This window comes from Coenobita brevimanus, chromosome 95, assembly GCF_032717465.1.
Source record: "Coenobita brevimanus isolate Jiangsu-jjx chromosome 95, ASM3271746v2, whole genome shotgun sequence".
In the NCBI taxonomy this organism is placed as follows: domain Eukaryota; kingdom Metazoa; phylum Arthropoda; class Malacostraca; order Decapoda; family Coenobitidae; genus Coenobita; species Coenobita brevimanus.
The window spans coordinates 5,065,488-5,078,095 of record NC_137048.1 but is presented as its reverse complement, the minus strand read 5'-3'; the positions used below and the strand labels follow the sequence as shown (position 1 = coordinate 5,078,095).

General features: G+C 39.2%; 1 non-coding gene across 1 annotated transcript; it reads right to left on the bottom strand.

Annotated features, from left to right (window-relative positions):
- Positions 1–1,042: 1,042 nt before the first annotated feature.
- On the bottom strand, positions 1,043–1,161 carry LOC145413309 (5S ribosomal RNA). The gene has a single exon (XR_013899708.1). It is a non-coding gene; the product is annotated as a 5S ribosomal RNA (ribosomal RNA).
- Between the last annotated feature and the right edge of the window lie 11,447 nt (positions 1,162–12,608).

Genomic DNA, 12,608 nt, shown 5'->3' with positions numbered 1-12,608 from the left:
CTAGGGCTGTCTCATACAGGACTGGAGTATTGGCATTTGCGGGGGTATTTTTACAACATGTCGGTGGGTCTTCTGGTAGATCAGTAAAGTCTGATTCTGTGAAATTCAAATCCTTAGACTGTTCCCTGCCCCAGCGGTGATTTGAAGCTGGGTCCAGTAGGACTACAGGCCACCTCTCTACCGGTTGAGCCACCGCCTCCCCCATTTAGTTTTCCTTGTTACCATCTCTACACAAATTTTTGTAACAAGGGGTTGCACCTGTTATTATATCAAATCAGTACATGTAGTCGGCACTCTTTTAAACTTAACTTCAGCCAACTTTGATAATTCATCATACAAACTAAATTGCCTAAATATTACCAAATATAACTCTAATGTATATTGCTCCTCCAGTGATTCTCCAGAACCCAGCATACGTGACACCATTACCACACAGTTGACCAATCTTAATCTTGCCCTTACCACTGAACTTACCATTTTGGGTGATATTAATGTCAATAATGTAGAGTGGTTATTGCATTCAGCCAAGACTGACGATACTGGTCTAGAATGCAAGCTGTCTGCAAAATCATTTAATCACACGCGATTGATAAGTTAACCAGCCAGAATACCAGATAATCCTGACCATGGCTTTTGACCTATTCCTGACGAACAACCCAGATCAGTTCAGAATAGACTTACTGTCACCACTTGGATCCTCCGACCACAAACTCATCAAAGCGTCATTAGTCAGTTTTCCCCAAACCTCCCCATTTCGAACCAGTCAGACTGACCAGATTGCACTTTGACGGGGCAGAATGGGTGGATTTAGAAATTATTTTGTTGATATTTCATGGTAGTTTTTGTTCTGCACTGACATCAGTCTTACCCAGTCCCATATTAATGACTTGATACAACCCGGTATAGAATTGTTCATACACAGTAATTCATTCATTCATTGCCAGACGCCATGTATCCCAAACGGGGTGGCCAAGGGCTTAGAGTTAATTGTTTTACAGGGAGGGGCACTAATCCTCCACCAACCCCACTTGACACGTAGGGATGCCAACAGCATCTGGTGTTCCCAGGCGGTCACCCATCCAAGTACTAACCAGACCCAGCGTTGCTTAACTTCGCTGATCGGATGGGAAGCGGTGTACTCAGCGTGGTATGGCCGTTGCCTGGACACACTGCGTCTAAATGACGTGAAATCACAGGTAGCAGGAAACACAGTAAACAATTACTAAAAGATTGGACTCTCCCAAATGGCTTCACAGCAATTGTGCCAGAGCAACGACCCAAAAGTCCTTAGTATATAACTTTTACTTAAAATCAAAAGAATCAAAATCTCACAATCAATTTAAAAATGCGAGAAACCATGCAAAAGCACTAACAAATCTCGGTAAGTCAAACTTTCTTCACAACCAAGCATCTAAACAATTTAATAATCCTAAACAATAGAGTATTCTAGTAAATTTTCAGTTGTTTCGATAGCAACTTAGGAAGTCATCACCCATTCCCCCACCAAGATCTTCAGATGAAAACATTATAAATGACTCGCGTGGAAAAGCGAGCATCCTTGCTGGTACGTTTGCCACGAATTCTACCTTAGAGGAAGTTACTCACAACGTCTCTGTACAAGAACGCGACTCTCCCGAAATTGCTACATTTAAGATACAAACTAGATACGCAAGGTAAATCCTAGACAATTTACCAGCCAGTGAAGCTCTAGGTCCAGCTGAAATTCCTCCAATCGTTTTGAAAAAGTGTTCCCCAGAACTTGCTTCTGTTCTAGCTAAATTATTTTGACTACTGTATGCATCCGTAATTTTTCATTCCCTAATCCGTAGAAACACGCCAATATCTACTCAGTCCCAAAGAAAGGAAGTTCCTCTTACCTTTCTGATTACAGACCAGTAACTATGACATCTCTTGGTGAATTATTTGCAACTGTAATTAATATCATAATATTAAACATCTTGACCCCAACAATTTAATTAGTGATAGACAGTTTGTTTTTCGCCATAAGAGATCCACTGTTGATATACTCAATCTCTCGACTCCTGTCATCCATCAGTCAGTTGGCCAACATGGATAAGCCCATGCAGTAGCCCCTGATATTTCTAAAAATTTTGACAGAATGAGGCACCGTTCCCTTCTATCCAAACTCCAGTGCTATGGCCTATCATCTCTTGTTCCACTGATTCCCTCATATCTCAGTGACAGAATGATAAGAATCACGGTAGATGATGTATATTCCAATTTCCACTCGATTAATGTCGTTTAATGCTGACGTGCCACAAGGATCAGTCCTGGCTCCAGCCCTATTCCTGCTTGAAGGATTTCTTACATATCACCCAGAATCCCATTCACTCATCTGCAGATGACTCAACATATCACAGCTCTGTTGCACTAAACACCAATTCACAAAATTTAATATCTCAAATATGCAGTTCATTACAGCAGTCTCCATAAATCAAGACATTTAAGATCACTGAATGGGAACAAAGTAACACTGTTTAATTCAATGCTAGAAAGACCAAATATATACAGTTTACTAATAGACAGATATTGCTTGATTCCTATATTATCCTCAAAGCTACTAATATTCCCCTCTCGAAAATACCGAAATTTCCGGTGTTTCACTTAACAATACCTTCAGATGGACCTATAATGTTAGATCACTTGCTAAAACCTCTTTAAAGAAACTTGGATTATTGTACAGAATCCGCAGTTACATCACTGACGAGCAGTTTGCTATCATTTCTTGAAGTCATGTGCACTCTCTGCTGGAATATTGTTCACCTTTGTGGAGTGGATACGGAGAGGTTGCACTAAGACAACTGGACAAGATTCAAAACAAAGTTGTAAGACTTATAAATACCCTTGTAATTAAAAAGGGAATGGAAATGTTGCCTTCCTTGCATTAATTTACAAGTACTTTTGTTGCAAACTCTCAGACGAAGATGCATCCAATGTGCCACCTCTCCACTCTTTCCTTCGTGGTAAACGGGTATCTGGTAGCGCTCATGACTGGACTCTGCCATATTGCAGAACATCCGCCCATCAGAATTCTCTTATTTCCTGAACTCAGTCTCTCTGGAACTTGGTTCTCCAGAAAAATTTTCCTCCCAAACTTCAACCTACGGCACTTCAAGTCCCACTGTTACAGATTTTTTTTTTTTTTTTTTTTTTTTTAATGAATGGAGGACATCTGTTATCTGGTTTATGGATTATTTTTTTATCTGATTGTTTTTCCTTCCTCTGTTCATCTTCTGTAAAAAAAATAAATAAATAAATAAATACAAAATAAAGATGGACGTTCCGGGAAGTTTATGGAAAGGTGAAGGATGGAGTCATCAGCGTATATGCAGATAATAGTAGATGTACAGCTTAGGTCATTGATGAATAGAAGGAAGAGAGTTGGTGATAGGACAGAGACCTGAGGAACACCACTATCGTTAGTTCTAGGGGAAGAACGGTGGTCGTCTGCAACAGCGGCTATAGAACGACCAGAAAGGAAGGTATAGATGTAGGCACAGATTAAAGGATGGGAACTATAAGCCGGTTGTTTGGAAATTGAAACTTTACGACAGACTCGATCGAAAGCCTTTGAGATGTCAAGTGCAATGGCAAAGCTTTCGCCAAAGTTCCGAAAGGAGGATGATCAGGAGTCTGAAAGGAAGATGAGAAGATCGCCAGTGAAGCATCCCCGGCAGAACCCATACTGACAATCAGAAGGAAGTTTAGGCTAGGAAAGATGCTTTAATTACTTTTTGCCGTTAAGAATAGGTTATAAATTTTAGAAAAGCAGGATGTTAAAGCAACGGGGCGTTAGTTAAAGGGCTGGGGATGGTCACCCTTCTTTTGGACAGGCTAAATGAGAGCAAACTTCAGCAAGAAGGAAAGGTGCAAGTTGACAGAGGAAGGCGAAGGAGTTTTCCTAGGCAAGGTGTAAGCACAGAAACACAGTTCTTGAGGACATCAGGAGGGACTCAGCCCATACGCCTTGTTATAACTGAGGTCAGTGATGGCAGAAAACATATGAATTGAAGAAATTTTCATGTCAGCCATGGGGAAGTCAGAGGGGAGAAGTGATGGAGTAGCAGCACCGGAATCATCTCTGGTGGAAGTCGAGGAGAAAGTGTGAGGGAAGAGTGTTGCTCTATCAGTAGAAGCAGCAGCTACAGAATCATAGCGGAAAAGAGGAGGGAAGGATGATGAAGTAATGTTGTTAGAAAGGTTTTTGTCAAGGTTCCAGAAAAAGCGGGAAGAATTTGAGTCAGTGTGTAGAACATTTAGTACGAATGAGCGAAGGACAGACTTCGCATGGTTCCTGGCAGAGACATAAACAAGATGAGATTCAAGGGTGAGCTAGCTCCAGTACTTTTTGAAGGCCCTCTCCTTGTTGTGGACAGCATAAGAGCAAGCATAATTAAAACTAGATTTGTTTGCATTAGTCACAGGATAAGAGAATGGAATGTATGTTCCCTTGCCCGAGTGAATACCCTCCATACTGCACAAGGTAAACGGGGATGGGTCTCGGTCATGTAAGCAATAAGCATTCCAGGGAAAATCAAACAAGTACTGCCTGTGGACCTCTCAATCAGCTGCTCCAAAGTGCCAAAGCCGCCGTCTCTTGAGAGGGTCCACAGGTCTTTCTGGAGTGATAGATAGGTTAAGACTATAAGGTTGTGATCGGAGGAGCCCAACGGAGAGAAAAGACTAACAACATAAGCAGAAGGATTAGTTGTATGGAAAAGGTCAGGTGTGTTGGAACTCGCTCTAAGACTGTCAGGGATATGGGTAGGGTGCCATACAAGCTGCTCTAGGTCATTAAGGATAGAAGAGATGTAGGTTTGTTCACCTGGTGGATCAGTGAAAGGAGAGTAGAGTCAGAGGTGGTGGTGAACAATGAAATCACCTAGAAAGGAGACTTCAGAGAGAGGAGAAGTTGATAGGATGTGATCCTTCTTAGAAGTAAGATATTTTTATTCACATACTAGAAGTCTTATAGTCAAGGTTCTTAATAAAAGTATACATGCAACTCATTCAGTCCGTAACGTCTCTCCTAAGCTGAATATAAAATCCTACGATGGAAGTAGAATTAAATTTCAAATACGGTGCTTAACTGCAGTGAAGAGGATAAAGAAGAAGGCTGTCAAGAATAATCCATGGAGGTCAGAGGATGTGATGGATGGTATTGGTTGCAGGTGTAGGAGATTTTTTTTTTTTTTTTTTAGCACCGATCGTAACGATAATGGTTGCAGCAACACATTAGAGCCAGAGTGATGGCAAATACGAGGTGGAAGATGGACGACGTTGGAAGTTAGGTACGTATGAAAGAAGATTCAAAAGTTAGGAGGAAAAAGATTTGCAACGTTAGATAGTAGCTGTAAAGGACCCAGAATTGAAAGTTAAAAATAAGCACAAAAATGAAATAATTAGTGTTGGAACATTTTTTTTTTTCTATTTTCCGATGAAACATATTATTGTCTGTTTTGTGAAAAGAAACTCACGAATCCTGTTCATACTCACATTTCAGTCTATCTCAAATAGCGTATTCTTCAGTTCTTGTGTTTCATGCATCTTTGTTCTCCAGATGCTTTGTTTATACATTCTCCCCATGTGTTCCATTTAGCAATTCTGGATCAGTTTGAATTTCATTTTATGCATCCTTTCATAACACTCTAGCTATCACAAACTAGCTTTTTTCTTCTCTCGCTCATCCCACTCTCCAAGCGTCTCACTGATGAACTCATCACCTTCACAATCACCGCTTTTCTTCTTCACACTAGTGATTTCTGCAGTTTAGTGGCATACTGTTTGTATATCCTTCCAAATCAGGCCATAGGTATCTCTGGCAGAATATGCCTTCAAGGATGTAATATCTGTTTATGTACCTCAATCGTGCTCTCTGCATCACTGCTTTACGTCGGTAATTTTCTTTTGCAAATAAGGTCAAAGAAAATATAATCCTATGTCAAAGTTTTCCGTTCAGATAACAGCTAAACCAAAGATTGTCATTATCAGTTCAATGTGAAGGATTCCTAAACTTGTAACTTGATAGGCCCGGTGACATAAGCAGAGACTGAATGGCTGGGGACGACTGTTTCAGAGCTGACCAGTTCTGTACAGGAAGAACTGAAAATTTTTAAACACTTCTAGTGTTAGAATTGGAGAGAAAGAGGCTAAAGTGGGTGAGCTGATGGGTGATGTGCGCATGCCGTAATGAAGGACGCATATTTACTAAGATTTCAGCAAAACAGTCATTTCTGTAACAGACGTACACGAAGGTTACAAACTAATGTACTATTGCAATGTAGGGAAAAAAAATGAAGATTCAGTAAGGAAAAGGGACATGTTTCATTCGTGAAAGCTGTGCTGAACGTAAATCCTGGTTATGGGAGAGAGAACGGGTAGGTAAGACGGGGATGTGAATGTTTTCCTCAGTACAAATACAATAGAAAATACAAATAATCCTCAAATATGCAAAAACCAAGGAGTGCCAGCGGAAATCTCTCTACTTGCATCTGCTTCATCATGGCTGCCACTTAATATAACGGAGGAGCCCAGCCAAAGATAAATGACGTATTAGTGGAGCATTAGAGAAAATCCTGCTGCCAGTAATGAGTGATACAGAAAATACATCAAATAGTTGTCAATTAACATAAAAGATAGTTTCCATACTCGCATTTATGGCGACCACTTCACTAACCAGCCACACAGTTCCGAAAAGAGAGATACAACAAGCAGTAGCACAGCCAAATTCACACCTCGACTCTGTATCCATTCAGAACTTATGCATTTTCCTTCAACGGACAGAACTATTAGGAAGACGAATTTCAGATGGCGGGAGCACAATTACAGAGAGCCTTTAGGAGGATCATCCGGAAATCAGATTATACACAGCTTCATCTCAGTGTTTTTACATGACCAGTCTCTCATCTTCCCAGACAACACCTTTGACTGCCATAGAGAATAGTAACAAAGGCCAACAGACAGCAGACTTCACTCACGACATATCTATGCGAGAAATTCAAATGATTCTTTGCAACTTGTGGCCAGGATCGCACACACAGAAAAGAAGAAACTTTGGACATATATGCAATGAACACAGGTACACAGATATTTCAAAGATTCGACTTCAGGAACGGAATGCAGTAAGAGAAAATGGAGAATCAAAGACTGTAGAAAGAAGTTGGAGCCATGTAAAAGCGTAGCAGTTAATGACTTAGAAGTAAGCACAGACTACCAATGAGGAAGAAAAATGCGTGACTCAAGTTTGGCAGACTAAGGGAAATTCTGAAGAAAGGAATGGGAGAAAATGGGTGAGAACAGGGATAATTTTATATCAGAGACAAAATTAAGAAGCAATCGATTCAAAATCAATAATCAAAACAATAAAATTAAAGGTTCTGTTAAGAATAAGCGTAAAGACAAAATACTGTCTAAGCAGGAAGACACATAAGCCAAGAACATTTCACGCTTACGTAAAGTTTTTTTTTTCCTGTATATTTTTCGGTTTTGTTTACATCATCACTTATTTGGCTCACTGCGGGACGGTAATTTCTCTTCGAATGGAGAGTGATAGATAAATAAACTCATGCCGATGCTGAAGAAGTGCGAATGAGGAACTTGTGTCTGTGGAAAGTTTTATGTTTGTGAGTGTCAAAGTGTTGCGCTGGCTTTGGGTGTGGCAGAGTTTGTAGAATGACATGGTGGAAACATTATGAATGTAAGTGAAAGAGGATATTAGCAGTATTCATTTTAAAGTTCCGCCACGGTACGGGTTCGAACCGTGGATTCGAGACACACACGAGATGAGTAGCCTGCTCTAACTAACGAGCCACCGCAGCTGCACCCTTTATTCAATTATATCCCTTTGGGCTTCAACTGGATTGCAGGAGAGAAGTCAAGGGTGCTGTGGCCTACTGGTGGCTCCTTCTCCTCCCTCCTGTGTCCCGTCTTCTTCTCCCCCCCCCCCTCTTTCCATCCCCTCTCTCGTCTCTTCCCTCATTTCTTCGCTTTCCTCCCTCCTCTTTCCCTTATCCTCCATCTTATATCCAATTTCTTCACACACCTCTCGGTTTTCTTCTATCTTCTTTTTGGTCTCTACTATCCCCCCTCTCTTCTCTTTCCTCTTTTCTCCCGTTTTCTCCTTCCTCCCTGCTACCTCCCGTCCTTTGCCATCTCTCTTCTACCTTTTCCCTTCTTTCTTTATGTACACTAGCGCACCACAATCTCTAGCCCACCTGAGTTTGGGCCGGAGATATGGCTCGGATCCTTTCTGGACGACAGCCCACTCAAACTATCACAAGGCCAGACACGCACGAACACATATGCTTCGAAAAATAGAAAAGAGTCCTGACTCACTGTCTGTCATGTAAACCGTACAACTCTTGCTGTTGTTATACTATGCAATAATATTTTGGCTGCAAAAATATCAATATATTTCTTTACTGCATTTTAATTCCTCAAATATTACCTTAAACAGGGACACATTGGAATATACCCATAAGTTTTTAAGAATTACGAATCAAACGAAGCACTTCCATACCACCCAGTGAACACACAAGTATTCAGTGTGTGTGTGTGTGTGTGTGTGTGTGTGTGTGTGTGTGTGTGTGTGTGTGTGTGTGTGTGTGTGTGTACTGTAACATCAAGATTCTTCCTCAGTAATTGTTTCTTTAATGCGATTACTCGTATCTGTTGTGTATAATTATCTAGCACGAAAATCTGATAAGCTTAACGTTAGTGAAAGTTCATTATGATCGTGATTCCTCCTAAAGCTCAGTGTTTCCTTCACACTCATTCTTCATTCTTACAGTCATTTAGCCGTGTATGATAATCTCATTAAAATGGTTATGCTTTTCAGATATAAATTATTATTTCACATTATATAGAATCGACAGTGTTGTATAACACGAGCGTTGGATAATGAGATAACACCGTATTCATATTTGTCATGTTTATTAAATACAGTTCACGAAAATTTTAGACAATTATTATAAGTATCCCAAAAATTTTAGACAATAATTACAAGTATCCCAAACACTTTAGACATAAAATAGAAACTACCAGTATGCAGTGTGCAACTACCAGCCCTGCAACACAATAACATTATCAAACATATATCACGTGTAATATAGTTACATGACAAGGCCTCTATCGCTGAAATACCTGTTGGACCTAGTTTAGTATTCTGTCCAGCCTCCATTTGCTTCTATGACTTTCTGTAGTCTTGTAGGCATGGATTCTACTAAATTGCTACATATGTTCGGCCTGTTTCTTATTCCCTCCCATACCAATCTTGCCTTGCGCCTCACTGCCTCCCTAGTTTTTTCCTCCACACCCCATTCCTGAACCATAAATGCCCAGAGATTCTCTATTGGATTGCAGTCTGCTCCTTTAGGAGGCCAATCCAACAGAATAATTTCAGGGTGAGCCTCGAACCAACGCCTGACCGTACGACATGTATGAATTGGGCTACGGTCTTGCACCATATATATGGGCTGTGGTTCAGGAATTGCATAAGCCCGCACCGATGGGATAAAGGAGGTCTCTAATGTATTTATATATTATTCTCCATTCATGTGCCCCTCAATGTCGACAGTTCACCTACACCTCCCCACCACATCCATCCATGGAGGGAGGTTGTCACACGCCCACTTTTTGATAACTCCTGAATGTTTCTACGCACATACCTCGTATTACGCAATCTCCAACACTGGCAAGTGGCTGTCGAGACAGACGTGAAACACTTTTCATCTGTGAAAAAAAAGAAAAACAACAATTTCCAAAAGTCAACCCCCACATTCACATATGTCTGGGCAAACGTTTGACGTGCCTCTCGCTGCGCCTATGTTAAAGTTTCCTTGTGGGCTGGTGTGAAACACCGTAGCCCACTCTCCTGTAACCATCGTCTGGTGGTTATCGGGTGACAGTGAAGTCCGGTTGTATTTGTTATGCTCACGGCATTTGATAGTGGTGCTCTCTCTGCTTCTCTTCTTATCAGTTCATCCTCCTCAGATGTGGTGACTCTTGGTCCACCTGGTCGGGGCCGGGTGAGCACGTGACCCTCCTCTTGATATCGTCTCAGCCAAAGCCTAACAGTATCTCTAGAGATACCGAGGAGGAGACCTATCTCCCGTATCCCCTTCCCTGCCTCGTGATAAGCAACAATCCTGGTGCTATGGGAGATAACCTCTGGACGGTTAGCCCTCGTTCGTGGTGGCCTCACACGACGTCGTGGCTGAACATCCATAACTGTTTCTATAGAGCGATAAAATAGACATAAGTAACACCTATGCATTGGTTAGCTTTAATCAGATTTTAATAAAGTGTGGCTTAAGCCACAAGAAGTTTATGAAGGTGACAGTGGTTCATTCAAATCGTCGAATATCAAAGTATGAGTGCTGTTACCCTGTTACCGTTAAGCTACAGCCTATTTTCAATATTTACACATTTAGCTTGCCTGTATATATCATAATGGTTGGACTACTGGATTAGTTGCTCATCGACAGAAGGCCAGATTTTTTAGCTGTAGGACTTGGTTCTTAATAATAACTATTAACAAATCAGAGGATATTTTATTATCTAAACCCCACAATATTTTTTTTTCTTAATAGGGCATTAGGCCTAACACCAAAGGATCATTAAGGTGGGAGAATAACTCTAGTAGCAAAGATGCGGTGCAGGTATGGAGTGTAAGAGAGTAGAAATGTGTGGGCGTGTTTATATCTCTATCTCTATCTCTCTCTCTCTCTCTCTCTCTCTCTCTCTCTCTCTCTCTCTCTCTCTCTCTCTCTCTCTCTCTCTCTCTCTCTCTCTCTCTCTCTCTATAAATATATATATATATATATATATATAAATATATATATATATCTATCTATCTATCTATATCTGTCTATCTATCTATCTATCTCTGTCTATCTATCTATCTATCTCTGTCTATCTATCTATCTATCTCTCTCTATCTATCTCTCTCTATCTCTATCTCTCTCTCTCTTCTATCTCTCTCTCTCTATCTCTATCTCTCTCTCTCTCTCTCTCTCTCTATCTCTATCTCTCTCTATCTCTATCTCTCTCTCTCTCTCTATCTATCTATCTCTCTCTATCTATCTCTCTCTCTCTCTCTCTATATATATAAATATCTATATCGATCTATCTATAGATCTATCTATATCTATCTATAGATCTATCTATATCTATCTATAGATCTATCTATATCTATCTATAGATCTATCTATAGATCTATCTATATCTATCTATAGATCTATCTATAGATCTATCTATAGATCTATCTATATCTATCTATAGATCTATCTATATCTATCTATAGATCTATCTATATCTATCTATATCTATCTATAGATCTCTCTATAGATCTATCTATAGATCTCTCTATAGATCTATCTATAGATCTCTCTATAGATCTATCTATATCTCTCTATAGATCTATCTATAGATCTCTCTATATCTCTATCTATAGATCTCTCTATATCTCTATCTATAGATCTCTCTATATCTCTATCTAGATCTCTCTATATCTCTCTATAGATCTATCTATAGATCTATCTCTCTATCTATAGATCTCTCTATCTATAGATCTATCTCTCTATCTATATCGATCGATCTATCTATCTATCTATCTATATCGATCGATCAATCTATCTATCTATCTATATCGATCGATCTATCTATCTATCTATCTATATCGATCGATCTATCTATCTATCTATCTATATCGATCGATCTATCTATCTATCTATCTATATCGATCGATCTATAGATCTATCGATCTATATCGATCGATCGATCTATATCGATCTATCGATCTATATCGATCGATCGATCTATATCGATCTATCGATCTATAGATCTATCTATCTATCTATATCGATCTATCGATCTATAGATCTATCTATCTATCTATATCGATCTATCGATCTATAGATCTATCTATCTATCTATATCGATCTATCGATCTATAGATCTATCTATATCGATCTATCGATCTATAGATCTATCTATCTATCTATATCGATCTATCGATCTATAGATCTATCTATCTATCTATATCGATCTATCGATCTATAGATCTATCTATCTATCTATATCGATCTATCTATCTATAGATCTATCTATCTATCAATATCGATCTATCTATCTATAGATCTATCTATCTATCTATATCGATCTATCTATCTATAGGTCTATCTATCTATCTATATCGATCTATCTATCTATAGATCTATCTATCTATCTATATCGATCTATCTATCTATAGATCTATCTATCTATCTATATCGATCTATCTATCTATAGATCTATCTATCTATCTATATCGATCTATCTATCTATAGATCTATCTATCTATCTATATCGATCTATCTATCTATAGATCTATCTATCTATCTATATCGATCTATCTATCTATAGATCTATCTATCTATCTATATCGATCTATCTATCTATAGATCTATCTATCTATCTATATCGATCTATCTATCTATAGATCTATCTATCTATCTATATCGATCTATCTATCTATAGATCTATCTATCTATCTATATCGATCTATCTATCTATAGATCTATCTATCTATCTATATCGATCTATCTATC